A 22,895-nucleotide genomic window follows, 5' to 3' on the forward strand; every position below is an offset into this window, starting at 1 on the left:
GGCTGTTCTAAGCTCCGTGCCTGCATGGATGTGTCATCTGAAGCCCAGCCAATGAAACCCCACTCCTGTATTTTCAGAGATTTAAATGTGCCGCTAAGTTGTAGAAGTTTTCTGCAGCTGCTCTCATTGGCTTCTCTGGTCTAGGCTCCATCATCTAGAGAGGTACCTGGTGGCAACATCTTATCTTGTCGGTATTAGGTGCTATCAGTGGTGTAACCACCATAGGTGTAGGCAGGGCTGCCATCAGAAATTGCACGGCCTGAGGCTGACAAAATAGGCAGCACCCCCCAAAATAAATAAATAAATAAATAAATAAATAAAATAAAAATATATTAAAAATTAAATAAAAATAAATACATATTTAAAAAAATAAAATAAAACAATTCCTATACACATATGGAGCAACACCATATTATGCCCCTTGCACCATATTATGCCCCCACATTAATGCCCTTGTCACTATATTATACCCACACAGTAATTATGCCAGTACCTGCTCATTGTCAGGGTTTCTGCTAGTTGTCAGTGTATTCCCTACCCCGGCCGCCGATGCCGCTGTCGATGCCACTGTGGGTCTGCCATCCAGGAGGTGGCTGCTGTTCTTGCCTGCCTACTTTAAATTGTTGAAAATGTTCCTCCCAAAATGGCTGCCGCCTCTGAGGAGATAGTTATTGAAGATACTAGAGGCCTCCTCTAGTATGTTTAATAACTGTTTCCACTGAGGCGGCGGCCATTTTGGAAGGGACATTTTCAATAGAGTGCTGCTGATGCCGAATGGATGGGGATGAACGGAGATTGGCGGACAGTGTCATGAGTAGCCCGGGCCCTTCCCTCTCTGTTTGAGAGGCCGGGCCCGGGACAGCTGTGTCCCCAGTACTCCCTGATGGCGGCTCTGGGAGCAAGGGATATAGCTGCTACAGGGCACGGGATGCCTGTGGGGCCAACCACTCCCCTGCCTCCAGTCACATTGAAGCACACAGGCACACAGTTCCTTCCCCCACTCCCCCACGATCAAGACTATTCAGACCATCTGCAAGCACCACACCCAGCAGCACCACTCTGCTCAGCAGGGAGAGTTTCAGAAATGTGCAGTAATTAAATGGGTCAGCCAATAGGCATGGGTGTTAGGTTGCAGTGGGTGTGTTTTGTTAGGTTCACACTCCTGTTTTAGGTTAGTGAAGGTCTCTTTTTCCTGGTTCTTTGGGCGGGAAAGTACTATTTTATTGTGAATAATAATAGCTTTCTTACTTGGTTCCTTATTGCTTTCTGTATTTTGTTTCTTTTCTTCCTTACTATACTTTCACTCATTCGTACTCTGGATTTCTTTTTCATTTCTTGGTTTATATTATGTTAGATAAAATATTAGATGCCATGTCCCAACCCCGTCACTTTGCAGTCCTGCCCACCAGGTACCTGGCTGATGTGAGGGGTGCTCTGGGGTTGGTGATTCAAGGGGAGGCCAGTGGTAGTAGTCCAGCTGTGTCCTGTGGTCTGGGCATCCCAATGAGAGGGCCTCAGTTTGCGGCCTGTCTGTGTCCTTAATCTAGCAGTCACTTCCAATGTCAGTGGAGATGCGTGCATGGACCAGGCAGAGACACAGTGTCAGTGTAACCCTGATGGGTGGTCACACAGTAGAACCAGGCTGCTGCTGCATGGCCATCAGGTCATACAACAATGAAAGTTGCTGTGCCTAGTGGGGGATGGGTTTGGAAGTGGTCGGAGGGTCCAATCACAACCATTCCCAGATCTCAGCAATGGGGATGTTGCTGAGGGGGCTTAGGGTGCAGCTGCTGGGAATGCTGGGCCGTACCATCAGTAAAGAGTTGCAGCCATTTTGAAGGGTTAAGTAGGGCTGGTGCAGACTTCATAGATGCCGGCATGGTGGTGCCATCCTCTGGGTTGGTAGAGAGTGGAATGACAGGGCCTGCAGGATCATCTGCTGTTCCTTGCTGTTCAGATGCGGTGAACTCTGTTAAGCTGGTAGTTACAGCAAGGGCAGACAGGAACTCAATTCCATTGAGGAAGTGTAGGTCCTACAGCATTTGGAAGTGGTGCATCATGAGAAAAAGGATGTTCAATTAGTTGTGGGTCCTGTCACTGTTGTGATGAGTGGTGCTACCACAGATGCTGCTGTGGGGTTGGATGTGTTGGTCATGTGGACCATGTAGGTGCTTTGTGCATAAATAGTCTTGGCTCTGGTACAAATTTTGACCACCAGCCCACTCAGCAGGATATCAGGGTTGGGGCTGGCATCGGGTGCTGGACATTCCTTGGCTGTGGTGTCAGAGGTGGGTGGCAGTGCATGGGCAAGGCAATTGGCACAGGTGATTTTTCCTGTGGGTACTGGTGCATTAGCAGCCCATTGTCAGAGAGTTGCTGTCTCCAGATCAGGGAATTTGCAAATTTTACCTGCTGTATTAGAAGCTATCTGCTTTCCTTTATCCCCCTGTTACAGGTTGAATTGGAGCTCAAGGATCCCATGCAGATGTCTGGTGCAAGATCTGGGCAGCGGTTTCTGGTGAATATACTGTACCAGTGGCGGAACTAGCGAGCGGTGGGCCCAGGTGCAACAAAATGCTTTGCCCCCCCATCCCATCCAAGTCCACCCCCTCACCCAAGGAGCGGATCTGGTGAGGGGGACCTGCTCAGGGCCAGAGAAATGGATACCTAGCAACAGTGCCGTAACTAGACATTTTAGCACTGTGTGCAAGAAACGGCATCGGAGCCCCACCCCTGCATGCAAAACAGGGGCAGTGCGCGCTATAGTGGCGTGGCTTCGTGGGGAAGGGGTGTGGCCACAAAATAATACCAATTCATAAAACGGTGCACAGTAGTCTCCACTATTCAAATTACGCCGCACAGTAGCACCACTACACCAGGTAGAGAACCTTTTACACCTTACGGCGGACAGATTCCTCTTTTTACACATTACAGCAGACAGCGTCCCCTTTTTACATATTACGGCAGACAGCGTCCCCCTTTTTACACATTACGGCAGACAGCGTCCCCTTTTTACACATTACGGCAGACAGCATGCGCTTATTACACATTACGGCAGACAGCATCCCCCTTTTTACACATTACGGCAGGCAGATTCCCCCTTTTTACACATTGCGGCAAAGATTCCCCCTTTTTACACATTACGGCAGGCAGATTCCCCCTTTTCACACATTGCGGCAGGCAGATTCCCCCTTGTTACACATTGCGTCAGGCAGATTCCCCCTTGTTACACATTGCGGCAAGCAGATTCCCCCTTTTTACACATTGCGGCAGGCAGATTCCCCCTTTTTGCACATTGCGGCAAGCAGATTCCCCCTTTTTACACATTGCGGCAAGCAGATTCCCCCTTTTTACACATTGCGGCAGACAGTCCCCCTTTTTGAAGAAAGAAAGAAAGAAAGAAAGAAAGAAAGAAAGAAAGAAAGAAAGAAAGAAAGAAAGAAAGAAAGAAAGAAAGAAAGAAAGAAAGAAAGAAAGAAAGAAAGAATTATACTTACCCTCTCCGCTGGATCAGGCTCCTCGGTGCAGCTTCTGGTCACGATTCCCGGGCAGGAGAGAAGGAGGAGGAGGGAGGTGGGGGAGGGAGCCGCAGCAGCGCTGTGTTATTGGTGGAGGCGCTGCTGCCCCTCTGCTTCACTATAGGCTGTTCTCGGAAGACAGCCTATAGTGAAGCAGAGGGACAGCAGCAGCAGCAGCGCCTCAACCAGTAACAAAGTGCTGCTGCGGCTCCCTCCTCCACCTCCTTCCTCCTCCTTCTCCCCCGTACCGCTGCGCTACTCTCCCCTCTGTCCGGGCGGCTGTGTGCTGCGGGCAGCGGTTGCCCGCAGCACACAGCGGCATGTAATGAGTCAGTTTGACTCATTACATGCTTTGGGCCCCTGGGCAGTGGCGGGCCCCAGTGCAACGCACTGGTTGCACAGGTGGTAGTTCCGCCTCTGTACTGTACGGTTTCATCCGGTGACTCATTTTCTGACCCTGTTTGGTGGGTTAGTCTACCTATATCTGATTATATTATATTCTGACTGCATGGGTTCATCCTCATTAGCTGGTTCTAGTTGACAATCACCTGATCGCAGGAAGGGGCATGGACATAGTCAGCACATTAGGGGTTAGGATTTGGGTAGCTCCTCCTCTACTCAGCAGTTGAGGGCGAGCAGCATTTAAGGTGATCCAAGTGCATGTACCATTTCAGCAGTAATAGTATGTCATCCAGCTCAGTCAGACACAGGAGCATATATATTTACCCCTTGGCCAGGACATGCGGTGAAGTAAATGGCTCAGAAGTCACTGGTTAGTACGTAGCAGAAGATGTCACTGCGTTGGATTTACATATTATATCCAAAATCAGATAGTACAATATAATATTTATAGGGGTATGCTATGTAAATATACAATTGTATTTATTATTATGTTCATATATAAGAGGGTGCAACCATGGAAATAAATACAAAGCACAGAAATTTAAATGGAAAAATTCCCTTTGAAAGAAATCTGATTTGGTGCACTGAATTGCTATCCGATTACAAAAACTTTAAAATGTAACTTTTATTTATATTATTAAAAATTGTGTTTCATTTATGCTTACCCATCATGCAATATCTTCAGGGAGGCGCCTAATTGGCTCCAAATTTATTCTGCAGCAGGAGGAAACCAAACATTCAGCCAATGTCAGTTAGAGCTATCTTCAGTGTAAAGAAGAACAAGGAGCCCTGGAATTGATGATATGGCCCCCACAGAGCCCTGATCTCAAAAACATTGAGTCTGTCTGTGATTACTTGAATAGACAGAAGGATTTGACATGCCTACATCCACAGAAGATCTTTGGTTAGTTCTCTGTACTGTGTATATATAGTGATGTCTTAACAAGAAAGCTAATTATTATGGGTATAAATAGACATATAGGCTCATTCTGTCCCTACCCCTTGATGAAGTCAGTGAGACGAAATGTGTTGGGACAATCCCCTAAAATTACCTCTGATTGAGAGCAATATCTATCTATCTATCTATCTATCTATCTATATACTGTGTATATATATATATCTATATATATCTATATATATATATATATGTATATATATATATATATATATATATATATATATATACTGTATATATATATATATATATATTATTTATATATCTATTTTTCTACTCATATACAGTATATGCTCATTTAATTTTTATCTCATTTGTGTCTTTTTAAAAAGTGGCTTTTTAAACGAAATTATGTCATATGTGAAGATTTCTGTTTTATCTCATGTTTAATTTTTTATGCTTATTTTTTATTATTTGCTAATTATTTTAAACTCTTGTAATTATAATAAATTGTATATATATTTTCATACACATAGGGTATTGCTCCCTTATCAGTCATACCACTATTACAACACCAGTGTTCACTTATACCCCCATTCCTTTTTGAGATATACTGTATATATATATTTATATATATTAGAGATGTGCACCGGACATTTTTTGGGTTTTGGATTCGGTTCCGTGGCCGTGTTTTGGATTCAGGCGCGTTTTGTCAAAACCTCCCTGAAAATTGTTTGTCGGATTCGGGTGTGTTTTGGATTCGGGTGTTTTTTTCCAAAAACCCCTCAAAAACAGCTTAAATCATAGAATTTGGGGGTAATTTTGATCCTATAGTATTATTAACCTCAATAACCACAATTTCCACTCATTTACAGTCTATTCTGAACACCTCACACCTCACAATACTATTTTTAGTCCTAAAATTTGCACCGAGGTCGCTGGATGACTAAGCAAAGTGACCCAAGTGGCCGGCACAAACACCTGGCCCATCTAGGAGTGGCACTGCAGTGTCAGACAGGATGGCACTTCAAAAAATTGGCCCCAAACAGCACATGATGCAAAGAAAAGAGAAAAAGAGGTGCACTGTGGTCGCTGGATGACTAAGCTAAGCGACACAAACACCTCAATATCACAGGAATTGTTCGTTCTTCTAATCAATGGTATTATTGGTCCAAATCACTGGAAGAAAATGACAAAATCACTGGAATTATTTGTTCTAATCAATGGTATTATTGGTCCAAATCACTGGAAGAAAATGACAAAATCAATGGAATTATTCGTTCTAATCAATGGTATTATTGGTCCAAATCACTGGAAGAAAATGACAAAATCACTGGAATTATTCGTTCTAATCAATGGTATTATTGGTCCAAATCACTGGAAGAAAGTGACAAAATCACAGGAATTATTTGTTCTAATCAATGGTATTATTGCTCCAAATCACTGGAAGAAAATTACAAAATCACAGGAATTATTCGTTCTAATCAAAGGTATTATTGGTCCAAATCACTGGAAGAAGACTGACGTTTTTGGGATTATGGAGACAAAATGTTTTTGAATATAAATCCTAAAGCAGGTGGTGTATTAGAGCAAAAGACTGCAAGAGACTCGCCATGCAGTCTCTGAAATATTATGACAAAATGTTACTGTATTTCATAAGCACTCATTCCTAACTCTGCTAAGTACTGTTTGGTATACTGTATCTGGCTTCCATTAGGTAGTTGTCCATTATTTCAGCTTCCATTGACCTTTTTGAAAGCGGTAGAAGTTATCGATTCTTTTTTTTTATTTTTATTTTCCCCTATTTTTAATTTTTTCCTGCATAGCCCAGTAAAATGTTGCAATGTTAAGTATTGACTTGTGCCTTCTGGGGGTCCACTTCTTCACCAAACCCAGCCAAATCTCATCCTGATTCCTAACCCTCTGTTCCACGTTCTCTATGTACCCCGTCTGTGTCACCTATGTCTGTCTACCCCTCCCCTTTAGATTGTAAGATCTCACGAGCAGGGCCCTCTTCCCTCATGTGCTTATATACTATTGGTCACCAAAATGCTGCACTGTAATACTATATATACTGCTCACAAAGATGCCGCACAGTTATGGAATGGATACTTGCAGTGACACAGAGCTTAGATTAACAATGGGAGAGAAAGAAGGCTCTTGTGTGGGCGCACTCTTATGCAAGGAAAAAGATTCCTATATTCTATATTGAAGAATATTTAAAACATAACTTTTATTAATGTTATTTAGAATATAATTACCCATCTAAATGATCCATAAAGAATAAAGAATTGAAAAATATTAAAATGTTCTGGTCTCTTTCTCCAAAGAGTAATTGGAAAGGTTGTAGACACTGGATTGTCATACCCCCATTTCCCCTGACCAGTACAGATATTCTGCATTGATGGGACCGAGGAGTGGTCAAAAATTGTTGTGGATACGTTCAGATAGAACCACTTATATTAAGTTATTACGATAATATTCAATGGTCACCAATATTTGGACACCTGAATTGTTGACAGACACCACATTTATAGATAAAAAATGAGGTGTTAAACTGCATGGGACACGGAATAGATAAAGAGGGGGATAAGGAATTGCTGGATAGAGTTAGTGGTGATACTGCTGTTGGTGTCCCTTCTCACATAGAGAGGAAAATAATTCCTACTCTACAACACCAGGTATTCGCAGGCAGTCTCCTCTCCTGGTACTAACCCGGTCCTATGCTGTTTGGCTTCCAAGATCGAACGAGATCGGGCATTGGCAGCGTGGTATGATAGTAGAGAATTATGCAATCTGTACACCAATGAGAGCAGGGCCGTCTTTTTGTATGCGTTTCGCCCGTCAGGGCTTGTTCACTTCCGGAAGTGAACAAGCCCTGACCGGCGAAACACGTCTTCCACGGGGGATCCGTATATGGAGTGATCTCATGGAATCACCTTTATTCACCTGACGACGCACTGATCTGCTCAATTGTCCTCTTGTTTGGAGTTCCGTAAGACTCATCTGTTGTGTGGTTTTGTTCCACAGACAATATCACCTTATCTGCAGTCAGCCATATTCTTTACATATCAGAGCTAATAACAATTTTTTCATGTGAAGATTGCTCTTTGATATAGGCTGAAAGTGTAACCTCCAACAGAGGCCAGGACACTGTTACTAATCCCCTTCTTTTGTCATAACCTGCATGACTCCTAGTATCTATCAGACATTCCTCTGTCAGGATTATTTGCTTTTGTAAACAATCTGCTCGTATTTTCCAATTAAGGGAATGATTTAGTTATGCTGGTTCATTTATGGTAATAATCTATGCTAATTCTGGATCCTTTTGACATCTGAATACCATAAATATATGTTTCAGACGGCTTAATATGTAAGAAATATATATACACGCTGTGAGAATATACTTACACATTTACAAAATCTACGCCGTTGTTTATAATAAAACCCTGTGTCAGGATCATTATATGATGACTGTTGCATTTCCTCCAGAATAATTTCTCCATGGGATAATTATTTTCTGATACTGGTTCCGAGCTCAATTCTTTTAATGAGGCCAGGACAGTGTTCTATAACCTATATGATTCCTAACACCTACTAGATACTGCTGTGTCAAGATGGTTTGAACTCGCAGATAGGCTGTTCTAAATTGAAGCAATTATTCTGTCACACCAGTCCATCTATAGTAATAATCCTTGCTAATTCTTGACTTTTTTAAATTGTTGGCTCAGACGTTCTAATATGTAGAAACTTTATATATACGGTTATTTTTGCTGTGAGAATACATTTGTATCACCGTCTATGACAACACTGTATGTCAGGAGCATAATATCATTTACAGTATCTGTTACATTGTCCAGAACTCACTTTATGTTGATACAATACTTATTTTTGTCTTGGAATGTCAATACAATGATTTATTCTTTCCCCTTCTAACCAACAATTTTCGTGGACTCTCATCCACGATCCACGGAGCACAGTACCACGGATGTGGGAACTGTTGAACCATGCCTAACGTGGAAAGCAGATCCACACATTTTCACCCACTTTGCTTATTCATTCTTCTTTTCTCTTTTCTAATTACTTCCTACTCTACTACTTCCTATATAGGTGCATTCTCATTCAGAGCTGTCTTAACAGCAGTGTAGGCCCCTGGACACAGCAATGCACTGAGGCCCCTACCCATCCTCCAGCAGTAGTGGTGGGGGGTGCTGTCAGCGGCAGCTTTGATGTTCCGCGGAGGGTTCTTTCTTCCGCTCAGCATGTAGGACCTGGAGAAATAATCTCTGCTAATTACTCCTTTACTGCACAGATGGTGAGAGATGGGGCTGGAGGGAAAGCACTAAACTGTAGTAGGGGACATTGGGCTCAATGAAAGGGCCCCGGTACATGACTTTCAGGGTGGTAGGGGATGTTTAATACGCAGGGGAGGGGTGGATAGTGGAATGGTGAAAATTCATCATTTTCTGGTGGGAGGGCATCTTGCTTTACTGCAGATATCTCCAGTTCCTGGAAATAGATTTCTTAGCTTTAATGGGATAAAACAAACTAGAGAATCCCACCTTTCAGGAGGGACTGGGTACTTGGGGATCAGAATTCAGGAACCAGAGCAATCCACCAACAAAAATATAAAACTGCATACCAGGCTTGTGGAGCTGGAGCAGGGATCAGCTGTTGGAAGGCTGATATCTCTGGTTCTGGGCATAGTAGAGACAAGCTGTCAGTGTCCACCAAAACGGGAGTGTCCCAGCCTTTGGAGTATACCCTCAGAAAAACTCAAAGTCAGACAGAACCTGAGATATCTGGCTGGGAAGAACAATTAACAGGTTAGGATGGGGGCTGCTGCTTTGAAGTCGGATATCTCCAGTTCCCCAGGGGCGATTTTCAAAAATCTGGTTCCCCTGGAAAGAAGGGACTCTCAGCTATCAGCCTAAGGCCCTTTTACTCCTGGGGCCCTTGGGCAAGAGCCCATTTAGCCCATACAAAAAGACGGCCCTGCTCTCATTGGTGTATAGATTGCATAATTCTCTACTATCATACCACGCTGCCAATGCCCGATCTCGTTCGATCTTGGAAGCCAAACAGCATTGGGCCGGGTTGGTACCAGGAGAGGAGACTGCCTGCGAATACCTGGTGTTGTAGAGTAGGAATTATTTTCCTCTCTATGTGAGAAGGGACACCAACAGCAGTATCACCACTAACTCTATCCAGCAATTCCTTATCCCCCTCTTTATCTATTCCGTGTCCCATGCAGTTTAACACCTCATTTTTTATCAATAAATGTGGTGTCTGTCAACAATTCAGGTGTCCAAATATTGGTGACCATTGAATAATATCGTAATAACTTAATATAAGTGGTTCTATCTGAACATATCCACAACAATTTTTGACCACTCCTCGGTCCCATCAATACAGAATATCTGTACTGGTCAGGGGAAATGGGGGTATGACAATCCAGTGTCTACAACCTTTCCAATTACTCTTTGGAGAAAGAGACCAGAATATTTTAATATTTTTCAATTCTTTATTCTTTATGGATCATTTAGATGGGTAATTATATTCTGAATAACATTAATAAAAGTTATGTTTTAAATATTCTTCAATATAGAATATAGGAATCTTTTTCCTTGCATAAGAGTGCGCCCACACAAGAGCCTTCTTTCTCTCCCATTGTTAATCTGTGTATTTTCTGGCTCTGGGCGCACCACCAACTAGAACAGTATTTAATAAGAGAAAATGGTATACATTTTCTCTTTCCCATTACTTATGGGTAATTAATTGTCCAATTTTGGTATTTCTTTTATATACATTATTATATTCTTGTGACCTGTGTCCGATCGCCCCGTGTGTTGCTATAAGTGACACAGAGCTGCAAGATACAGCAATGGCCTACTGTACAACTATATACTGTTAGTCACCAAAATGCTGCACTGTAATACTATATATACTGCTCACAAAAATGCCGCACAGATATGGAATGGATACTTGCAGTGACACAGAGCTGCAAGATACAGCAATGGCCTACTGTACAACTTTATACTCTTAGTCACCTAAATGCTGCACTGTAATACTATATATACTGCTCACAAAAATGCCACACAGATATGGAAATGATACTTGCAGTGACACAGATCTGCAAGATACAGCAATGGCCTACTGTACAACTATATACTGTTAGTCACCTAAATGCTGCACTGTAATACTATATATACTGCTCACAAAAATGCCGCACAGATATGGAATGGATACTTGCAGTGACACAGAGCTGCAAGATACAGCAATGGCCTACTGTACAACTTTATACTCTTAGTCACCTAAATGCTGCACTGTAATACTATATATACTGCTCACAAAAATGCCGCACAGATATGGAATGGATACTTGCAGTGACACAGAGCTACAAGATACAGCAATGGCCTACTGTGCAACTATATACTGTTAGTCATCTAAATGCTGCACTGTAACACTATATATACTGCTCACAAAAATGCCGCACAGATATGGAATAGATACTTGCAGTGACACAGAGCTGCAAGATACAGCAATGGTCTACTGTACTGTACTATTATAATTATTATATACTGGTGGTCCCCAGGCCCCATAATGCAGCACACTGATCAGATATTTGCAGCACACTGAGCACAGATATGGAGCGTTTTCAGGCAGAGAACGTAGATATTTTCAGCACACTGAGCACAGATTATTTGCAGCACACTGAGCACAGATATTTGCAGCACACTGAGCACAGATTATAGAGCTTTTCAGGGAGAGAACGCTGCCATGTCCTCTCCGTTCAATTTCCAATGCACAAGTGAAAATGGCGACGCGCGGCTCCTTATATAGAATACGAATCTCGCGAGAATCCGACAGCGGGATAATGACGTTTCGGGCTCGTTCTGGTTAACCGAGCAAGGCGGGAAGATCCGAGGCTGCCTCGGAACCGTATAATATAGGTGAAGTTCGGGGGGGTTCGGATCCCGAGGAACCGAACCCGCTCATCTCTAATATATATATATATATATATATATATATATATATATAAACTTTCACATAAAAATATCACTCAAAGACTTCCAACTGTGCAAATAAAGGTTGTATTAAATAAAACCAGGTCAAACATTTTAGTGGCCCTATATGGATTTCATATTAGACATATACAACTCATTCGGATAAATGTATAAATCTGCAACCATATACTCACATGCTGGGGGCCACCAGCATGTTTGGCACCGCCCTATGATGTGATTGCAATTTAATTGTGATCACATTGAATATAGGTAGACCGCTGCCTACGCAGCATGACTGCGTAGGCAGTGTCACTGCCACCATGTTTCCTTTCACAGGAAAGGCAGTCAATGTCATAGGCCGGCCCTTGAAAATGGCAATGAAATGCCTGCATTTCCTGATCTCCTCCCCCCTAAAGCCGCGTCCTTGTACCCGGATGCCAGTCACCTGTCAATCACCATGTGATTGCATTGTTATCGGATGCGATCACATGGTGAAGGGTTGTGCTCATGCACTATGGCTGGTGCACATGCACAGACCCTATGGACGAAGCCACTGCAAGCGAATGCATCGGCTGTATCTATCTCTGAATAAGTCCCCACGGCAGCCATCAGTGGTGCAGAGGGGAGAGGGGAGCGGGTACTCTTTACCTGGGCCTGTTGGAGGGTCCTAGGGGAATTCCAGACCCTGCTTTCCCACCCTCTCTAATGTAAACAGCACAGGGATGGAGCTGAGAGAGAGGACACTGCGGCAGCCTCTCTCCCCAGCACTGACACACGCTGTGTGCTGCACTGGGGAGAGAGGCATCTACAGCAGTGTCCTCTCTCATCCTGCTTGATGATGGGAGGGGGGGATGAGCAATTGCACCCGCTGCCCCCCAGAAGGTGCTCCCGCTGGCCCCTGCTTCTCACCCGGCACCCCCTGTCCAGCACGTGCAACTTTATTTTTAAATATTTTTAAAGTAGTGGGGCCGGACACATCTCCCTGAATTGGCTACGCCCCCTCAGATTGCCTTGGCTCGACACAGCTGTCTGCGCCCATGGCAGCCATACTGAAAGTCAACACTGCGAAACCGAGAATTTGGGATAGAGACAGCAGGCACGGAGAGGCTTTCATGACAACTATGGAATACTTTTCAGGATGAGCAGTGAATGGCACACGTCCGGATGTTGTGTGCTATATTTCTGAATCTACTGGACCTAAAGCTCCCAGCACTGATCATGTATATGACCAACTTATGAAAGCCCACCAAGCCAAGAAGGAGGCTAATGATTGTACTGAACACTCTCCTGTTCAGAGTTGGGATTGGCTTCATCTGCAAGATCATGTATCAAGTGACTCAGGCAAAACTGGATATAATCTACCACCACTGATGACACAATCCAAGGCTTCCTGAGGTGTGGTTATCCCCAATTTGTGGGTGCCATGACGGGACTCACATTCCCTTCATTGCTCCCCATGACCGCCCACTTGATTATTACAACTAGTTAACATTCAATTGTACTACAGGTTGTAGTGTACCACAGCCAGTGGCTGGTAGGGAGACAGATGACCCCGGGCCAGTCCCACTTTTAGCACTTTGGGCCGGCTGCTGGTATGTATTGCTGCAGCATTACAGCATTGGCCATGTGCTATTGCCCAAGGTACTGTACAGGGGAATCCAGATGTGTGGCCCTGCCTCCTTACTAATCTCTGTGCCTCAGTCTTTCCTCCCCTGCCTGCTTTCGGAGGGCAGCGCAGCCAACATCAACCAGACAGGCTATAATATCCAGGCACCTATGGGGATTGAGGAACTGCCAGAACTTAGGCGCACCTGGTCCCAGCAATACATGGCTCTCTGCCTCTCATCTCTGCCTTCATGCCTATTCCTCCTGTCTGCCACTCCCTTCTAACCCTTATGTCCCAGGATCCCTTGCAGCTTTAATGTCCCTAGCACCCCATCTCTGCACCCCTGCCTTCAGCACCTCACCTCTGCCTTCCACCACCTGCACCTCACCTCTGCCTCCTGTTCCCAGCACCTCACCTCTGCCTCCTGTCCCTAGCACCTCACCCCTGCCTCTCTTCCTCAGCACCTCATCCTTGCCTCCTTGTCCAGCACCTCACCCCTGCCTCCTGTCCCCAGCACCTCACCCCTGCCTCCTGTCCCCAGCACTTCACCACTGCCTCCTGTCCCCAGCACCTTACCCCTACCTCCTGTCCCCTGCCACCTGTCCCCAGCACCTTACCTCTGCCTCTTGTTGTCACAGGACACCGGGTAGTGAAGTGGCGGTGCTTCGTACCTTAATTACCATTGATGATGTCGGTCACAGTCTTCTTGGACTCTGCTTTCTTGTCACCTCTGGACACCCAGCAGAAGAATGAGGACCCCCGAACAGACCCCAGACTAACCAGTCACCACACGTTTGGACAGTGACTGGTATTTTATTATCACCAATAAGGTGTCATTACTGTTGGGTTAAACGGGTTAGTAGGGTAGAATTGAAATTAAGCAATGCCATCATATATAAGAATAGATCAGTATGCAGAAGATCAGCAGTTCGAGATCATATGGTATCACAGGCAATATAGTCAAGCATTAAACATTTTAGTTACTGTACATATAATAAGTTCACGGCTTTTAGGAGAACTCACAATTACAAGTATATTTCTTCAATACACTCATTGTAAACGAACTTCTCACAAATTATTTATTGTATATTATTACGTCACTATTAACCATAACCGCAAATGTCTACCAATTGACTGGCAGCAAGTAACCAGGAACTGTGTTTAAATTAGTGTCCCAAGTGTCCACACGGTGGCTGCAGAATTAGTATTAACCGTAGTGTTCCTTTCAGTATCTCAAGTGTCCACTAGAGGGTAAAGGAGTATAATACGGCAGTAACTAGTAGTGATGTGCACCGGAAATTTTTTGGGTTTTGTGTTTTGGTTTTGGATTCGGTTCCGCGGCCGTGTTTTGGATTAGGACGCGTTTTGGCAAAACCTCCCTGAAAATTTTTTGTCGGATTCGGGTGTGTTTTGGATTCGGGTTTTTTTTACAAAAACCCCTCAGAAACAGCTTAAATCATAGAATTTGGGGGTCATTTTGATCCCATAGTATTATTAACCTCAATAACCATAATTTCCACTAATTTTCAGTCTATTCTGAACACCTCACAATATTATTTTTAGTCCTAAAATTTGCACCGAGGTCGCTGGATGACTAAGCTAAGCGACCCAAGTGGCCGACACAAACACCTGGCCCATCTAGGAGTGGCACTGCAGTGTCAGACAGGATGGCACTTCAAAAAAATAATCCCCAAACAGCACATGATGCAAAGAAAAAAAAGAGGCGCAATGAGGTAGCTGTGTGACTAAGCTAAGCGACCCAAGTGGCCGACACAAACACCTGGCCCATCTAGGAGTGGCACTGCAGTGTCAGACAGGATGGCACTTCAAAAAAATAGTCCCCAAACAGCACATGATGCAAAGAAAAAAAGAGGCGCAATGAGGTAGCTGTGTGACTAAGCTAAGCGACCCAAGTGGCCGACACAAACACCTGGCCCATCTAGGAGTGGCACTGCAGTGTCAGACAGGATGGCACTTCAAAAAAATAGTCCCCAAACAGCACATGATGCAAAGAAAAAAAGAGGCGCAATGAGGTAGCTGTGTGACTAAGCTAAGCGACCCAAGTGGCCAACACAAACACCTGGCCCATCTAGGAGTGGCACTGAAGTGTCAGACAGGATGGCACTTCAAAAAAATAGTCCCCAAACAGCACATGATGCAAAGACAAAAAGAGGCGCAATGAGGTAGCTGTGTGACTAAGCTAAGCGACCCAAGTGGCCGACACAAACACCTGGCCCATCTAGGAGTGGCACTGCAGTGTCAGACAGGATGGCACTTCAAAAAAATAGTCCCCAAACAGCAGATGATGCAAAGAAAAAAAGAGGCGCAATGAGGTAGCTGTGTGACTAAGCTAAGCGACCCAAGTGGCCGACACAAACACCTGGCCCATCTAGGAGTGGCACTGCAGTGTCAGACAGGATGGCACTTCAAAAAAATAGTCCCCAAACAGCACATGATGCAAAGAAAAACAGAGGCGCAATGAGGTAGCTGTGTGACTAAGCTAAGCGACCCAAGTGGCCGACACAAAAACTTGGCCCATCTAGGAGTGGCACTGCAGTTTTCTAGCGAGAGGATGAGTGCTTCCATCCTCATGTGAAGCTGAACCACTAGCCATGAACATAGGCCAGGGCCTCAGCCGTTCTTTGCCACTCCGTGTCGTAAATGGCATATTGGCAAGTTTACGCTTCTCCTCAGACGCTTTTAATTTAGATTTTTGGGTCATTTTACTGAACTTTAGTGTTTTGGATTTTACATGCTCTCTACCTTGACATTGGGCATTGGCCTTGGTAGACGACATTGATGGCATTTCATCGTCTCGGCCATGACTAGTGGCAGCAGCTTCAGCACAAGGTAGAAGTGGATCTTGATCTTTCCCTATTTTACTCTCTACATTTTTGTTCTCCATTCTTTAATGTGTGGAATTATATGCCAGTATCAATAGCAATGGCCTACTATACACTGTGCAAAACTGAAATACACCACAGGTATGGATGGACAGTATACTTAACGACACAGAGGTGGGTAGAGCAGTGGCCTACTGTACCGTACTGCTATATATTATATACTGGTGGTCAGCAAACTGTGCAAAACTGAAATGCACCACAGGTATGGATGGATAGTATACTTGATGACACAGAGGTAGGTAGAGCAGTGGCCTTCTGTACCGTACTGCTATATATTATATACTGGTGGTCAGCAAAATTATGCACTGTACTCCTACTATATACTACAATGCAGCACAGATATGGAGCGTTTTTCAGGCAGAGAACGTATAATACTAGTGGTCACTGGTCAGCAAAACTCTGCACTGTACTCCTCCTATATAATACTGCTGGTCCCCAGTCCCCACAATAAAGCAATGAACACAGATATTTGCAGCCCCCTGAACAAAACTGAGAGGACGCCAGCCACGTCCTCTCACTACCATTTCCAATGCACGAGTGAAAGATATCCAAGGAAAGGGGAAATGGGGGTATGTTCTGCACAAGCTATTAAGTCCTGAGTAATTTATGGAAAAGGGCCCCAACAAATGTCCATCAATTGCATTATATATTATTTATAGGACGTTCGGGGGTGCTACCAGAGACAAATTGTGTTATACAGAAAAAGGAAAGGGAGAAAGAATGTCTCTTTGCTGGCGCACAAATAATGATTTAAAAATTAACCTTTAATAAATTCATTAAAATTGTCTAAACACAAAATAAAATATATGTTATACTTATGAAATATAATTACCATGTATAGTAACTGGAAATAAATCTGTTAATATCAAGGCAAGCTACCTGTGTTGTATTTTATTGGTCCAAATTGAATGTATCAATTGATCTAGTATTGAAGTACTGAGCACTGTATAATATTAATTAAGTATATTCTCATGATTCACTTGTCAAAGATCAGGAATTTGGCAATAGTTTTACATATTATACATTTTCAGCATTCTACAATAATTTTCGTTGCTCCAAGCCAAATCATATAATGCCCTACAGTAGTTATTCTTATTATAGTACAGTACAGTATGATTACCGGGGACAGCTTTAATGAGAAGAGAAAAAACATCTAGTATATCTCCTTGTAAAGGAAATGGAATGCTATGAATGATTTCAGCATGTAAATAAATGCTGAGTGTTGGTTAAATAATGGGAGACGCGTGATTGGCCTGGAGGATCACATGATCTATTAGAGAGCAGCCGATTGGACACTGGTTGCCAATATAGGGTAACCAGGGTAAACAATCGGGTCAGCCCTGAAAAAGTCTTTATACGAAACACGTGTCGGCGGCGTTATGGCCGCTACCTGGTCACAATATATTTAATTTAAAAGAATGCATCCAGTATTTAATCAGGAATCAATGTTTAATGGCAAAGTTTGCAGAGAAGGAATAGGGAATTAGAATACTGCAGCATTATCATTAGTGTGAATGTGAACAATGGCCCTCATTCCGAGTTGTTCGCTCGCAAGGCGAATGTAGCAGAGTTACACACGCTAAGCCGCCGCCTACTGGGAGTGAATCTTAGCTTCTTAAAATTGCGACCGACGTACGCGCAATATTGCGATTACAAACGAGTTAGCAGTTTCAGAGTAGCTCCAGACTTACTCTGCCTGTGCGATCATTTCAGTGCTTGTCGTTCCTGGTTGTCGTCACAAACACACCCAGCGTTCGCCCAGGCACTCCCACCGTTTCCCCGGCCACTCCTGCGTTTTTTCCGGAAACGGTAGCGTTTTCAGCCACACGCCCCTGAAACGCCGTGTATCCGCCCAGTAACACCCATTTCCTGTCAATCACATTACGATCGCCGGAGCGAAGAAAAAGCCGTGAGTAAAAATACTTTCTTCATAGTAAAGTTACTTGGCGCAGTCGCAGTGCGAACATTGCGCATGCGTACTAAGCGGATTTTCACTGCGATGCGATGAAAAATACCGAGCGAACAACTCGGAATGAGGGCCAATGTATGGGAGTTAGCTACTGTGGGAGCTTACATCAATTGATTTGTAAATAAGGGAGTTACTGCTGTAGGAACAACTTAATAGCTACATGTTACTCAAAATAATGCTGACGGTTGGTGGAAAAAAGTTTTCCAGCTAATATTCTTTATACTGCAAGCCTATAGTGACCTGCCGATGAGCTGGTGAATACAGTGGGTTTGGTGTATGGTCAATAGTGATTTTATTGCCAGTAAAAAGGCGATGTACATAATCTCCCGCACTTACCCTTACTGGCAAGCAGCTTTCAATTACACACCACACTATAACTTATCCTATTCACAGCTGCTAGAATTCCGCCCATATTCCCATTGCCTATTTGCCACCAAGACTCATTTTACCCCAGAAACATTGTTGAGCTCCTACAGTATGTTTCACATTAAGTTTAGAAACCCAGGGCCGAAACTAGGATTTTAGTCACCTGGAGCAAGGCAATTATCCCCCCCCCCCCCACCACCACCCCAAATCCTACCTTAAAAAAAACCCTGTTAGACTAAAATTATCAGATTGTCAAAAATATAGAAAAAAAGGGGATACTGTTGGACAATATTCCCCTATGTGCCCCAAATTCCCTAAGTGCCTCATGCACCTCCAGCAGCGTGTACAACTACATGCACCCTATGTGTCCCCATACATTGCACTATATCATACCGTACTGCGTGCACGCATACCGTACTGCTATATATTATATACTGGTGGTCAGCAAACTGTGCAAAACTGAAATGCACCACAGGTATGGATGGAAAGTATACTTGACGACACAGAGGTAGGTAGAGCAGTGGCCTTCTGTATACTCCTATATATTATATACTGGTGGTCAGCAAAATTATGCACTGTACTCCTACTATATACTACAATGCAGCACAGATATGGAGCGTTTTTCAGGCAGAGAACGTATAATACTGGTGGTCACTGGTCAGCAAAACTCTGCACTGTACTCCTCCTATATAATACTGCTGGTCCCCAGTCCCCACAATAAAGCAGTGTGAGCACAGATATATGCAGCACACTGAGCACAGATATGGAGTGTTTTTCAGGCAGACAACGTATACTGGTGGTCACTGGTCAGCAAAACTCTGCACTGTACTCCTCCTATATAATACTGCTGGTCCCCAGTCCCCACAATAAAGCAGTGTGAGCACAGATATATGCAGCACACTGAGCACAGATATGGAGCGTTTTTCAGGCAGACAACGTATACTGGTGGTCACTGGTCAGCAAAACTCTGCACTGTACTCCTCCTATATAATACTGCTGGTCCCCAGTCCCCACAATAAAGCAGTGTGAGCACAGATATATGCAGCACACTGAGCACAGATATGGAGCGTTTTTCAGGCAGACAACGTATAATGCTGGTGGTCACTGGTCAGCAAAACTCTGCACTGTACTCCTCCTATAATACTGCTGGTCCCCAGAATAAAGATATGCAGCTCCCTGAAACAAAGTGAGAGGACGCCAGCCACGTCCTCTCACTATCATTTCCAATGCACGAGTGAAAAATGGCGGCGACGCGCGGCTCCTTATATAGAATCCGAATCTCGCGAGAATCCGACAGCGGGATAATGACGTTCGGGGGCGCTCGGGTTAACCGAGCCATACGGGAGAATCCGAGTATGCCTCGGACCCGTTTAAAATGGGTGAAGTTCGGGGGGGTTCGGATTCCGAGGAACCGAACCCGCTCATCTCTAGTAACTAGTAACTGGGTTTTGTGTATTGTCTCAGATATCCTATAGCAGGCATGTCCAAACTGCGGGCTCTCCAGCTGTTGTGAAACTACACATCCCAGCATGCCCTGACACAGCTTTAGCATTCTCTGACAGCAAAACTGTGTCAGGGCATGCTGGGATATGTAGTTTCACAACAGCTGGAGGGCCGCAGTTTGGACATGCCTGTCCTATAGGAAGGCTTTCAGTACAAATCCTGAGGTAAATAGGGACTGGGATAACTGGATGCAATTCTGTCAGATATCCACTCACTTTCAAGGGTAAGGCGGGATCAATGCTGTTCGCACAGGCTGGTTCTGTAGGTACTAGTGCTGACTAATATCACCCTCTTTAAGGTAACGCCTAATAGGCAGTAACCTCTTTTCCTCATTCCTTGAACGCAACACTGTCGCTATCCCGGGGTGACCTTGCGCAGACTAAATGCATCAAATTCTCTCCCTGAGCTCTCACTGTTACCCGCAGCTGCACTCCACCCTCTGACTGTCGGCCAGCCTCTTCAGTGCTTCCCAGCTGTGATGACAGGGACTCCCTGCTGCTTCACTTGCGTCTCGCATGCTGACCTAATTCCTGTCAGCGCTTTTCTCTCAGTGGCTGCAACGGTCCTGTCCCTGGTGTCTCACTCCAGTGTTGGATGCAGGCAGCTCCACATGTGACTGCTCAGCCTTCGCCGCTGGTCACCCCTTCAGGGATCTCTGGATGATGACTCTCCACGCTACAGCCTCAATGACTCTCCTCAGAGCAGAAACCCTGCCTCCTCAGCTTCCCGCTCTCCATTCCTTCCCACTCTGTAAATGTCTGCCTTTAAACCATGTAGGACTGTTGACACTGTCGACCATATGGTGTTGACCTAATGATTGTCTATCTATTAACTGTCTATCTATCAACCAGCTCCCTGCCTCTTGTCCCTAGCATCTTATCTCTGCCTCCTGTCCCGAGCACTTCACCCCTGCCTCCTGTGCCCAGCACCTCATTTCTTCTTCCTGTCCCCAGCACATCACCTTTGCCTCCTGCCCCCAGCGCCTCAACTCCTCACCTGTCCCCAGCACCTCACCTCTTTCTCCTGTCCTCAGCACCTCACCCTTGCCTCCTTAGCCAGCACCTCACCCTGGCTCCTGTCCCCAACATCTTACTTCTGGCTCCTGCCTCCAGCACCTCACCCCTGCCATGTGTCCCCAGCACCTCAACTCAGCCTCCTCTCCCCAACACCTCACCCTTTTTTTCCTGTCACCAGCAACTTGCCTTTGCCTCCTGTCCCTTTGCATCTCACCTCTTCTTCCTGTCCCCAGCACCTCACCTGTGTCTTCTGTCCCCACTGCCTCACCCATGCCTCTTGTCCCCAGCATCTCATCTCTTTCTTCTGTCCCTAGCACCTAATCTCTTCTTCCTGTCCCCAGCACCTCACCTGTGTCTCCTGCCCCCACTGCCTCACCCATGCCTCCTGTCCCCAGCATCTCATCTCTTTATTCTGTCCCTAGCACCTAATCTCTTCTTCCTGTCCCCAGCATCTCACCTCTTTCTTCTTTTATTTTGTCCCCACCTGCTTCAAATAAAATAAAGGACAGAAGTACAGGTCAGCTGACAATAAGGTAACAACCCCTTTATTTTATGTCAGATCTGTCATATACCATATTTATAATATGTCTCATTTTAGGGGATAACTGTAATAGGGTGCAAGAAGTCAGAGATCTGGGATTTTGTCCGGGAATGGCTGTAATTTTAAAGCGACAATCATTTACAAGGCAATACCACATTGGTTTTGCCTTGTAAATGATTGATGCTTTGAAATGATGGCCATTTTCAGACTAAATCCTGGACCTCCAGCTTCTTGCACCCTATTACAGTTATCCCCATATCTCTCTCTGATTTTTTTCTCTTTATTTTGTGAAATTCTTTTATAATATCTCCAAACTGGTTTCTGGAAAATATTTCTATATATCGCATCAATGCGATGTATAGTAGTGTTTGGTAGCCGTTCAGGACAGCTTACCTTTCTTCCAATAAATGGCCCATCTGAGATCCTGGTGAGCCTTCTGGAGAATGCATTACTGCAATACCGGTAACTGTCAAGCATTGGCAGGACAAGTCATGGGTGGGGGGCAGATGAGCCAGCCATATGAGAGTAGGGGCTGCAGGCAGTCAGCAGTGACCTGGGATATGCTGGGTCACTTCACTATGTGCTGCTGCAGGACAGAGCAGGGGTAGGGGCAGAGTGAGCCCACCGTTGGAGGGTAATGGCAGCAAGCTAGATAGGGTACGGGCTAGAGAATATGCTGGGGCAACTTCTATATAAATACAGGGACCCTCTTGTGTCAGTGTGTTATGGCCACACGAGTAATAGGTGGAAGGCAGATTTCTTTTATTCCACTTTCCTAATCTAGACTACTTTTGGTTGCTTTAAGGATGGGCTGCCGCTCATAGGCAGTGCTTTCTGCATGCCCCCCAGGCTAAAATTTGCCAGCCAGCCCCTGATGACAATAATATGATTACATATTTATATCACATTTTTCAAAAACCTATATGGTAACTGTGTTGGTAAAGTTCAGTTCAATAAAGTCTTGGAAATATTGGTGAGTGTGGATCCAACCAATATTTGGACCATGTTCAATTTTCCATAATATAGAAATTAATTGTGTGCAGTGCCATCAGTCTTGTGCAACTGTCTTGTCTTTGGGGGTGACTCATACCTGATCGTAGATGTGCTAGTCTGCCCCGCATGTCAGGCCCTGCACCCCCTCCTGCACGAATGTGAAAGCATCACACAGC

The 22,895-nt window shown here is 44.6% G+C and overlaps 2 pseudogenes; one reads left to right on the plus strand and one right to left on the minus strand.

Annotated features, from left to right (window-relative positions):
- Nucleotides 1–7,481: 7,481 nt before the first annotated feature.
- Nucleotides 7,482–7,600, minus strand: LOC134941582 (5S ribosomal RNA; annotated as a pseudogene).
- A 2,241-nt stretch (nt 7,601–9,841) lies between these two features.
- On the plus strand, nt 9,842–9,960 carry LOC134942244 (5S ribosomal RNA; annotated as a pseudogene).
- Nucleotides 9,961–22,895: the final 12,935 nt, after the last annotated feature.

This window comes from Pseudophryne corroboree, chromosome 1, assembly GCF_028390025.1.
Source record: "Pseudophryne corroboree isolate aPseCor3 chromosome 1, aPseCor3.hap2, whole genome shotgun sequence".
In the NCBI taxonomy this organism is placed as follows: Eukaryota; Metazoa; Chordata; class Amphibia; order Anura; family Myobatrachidae; genus Pseudophryne; species Pseudophryne corroboree.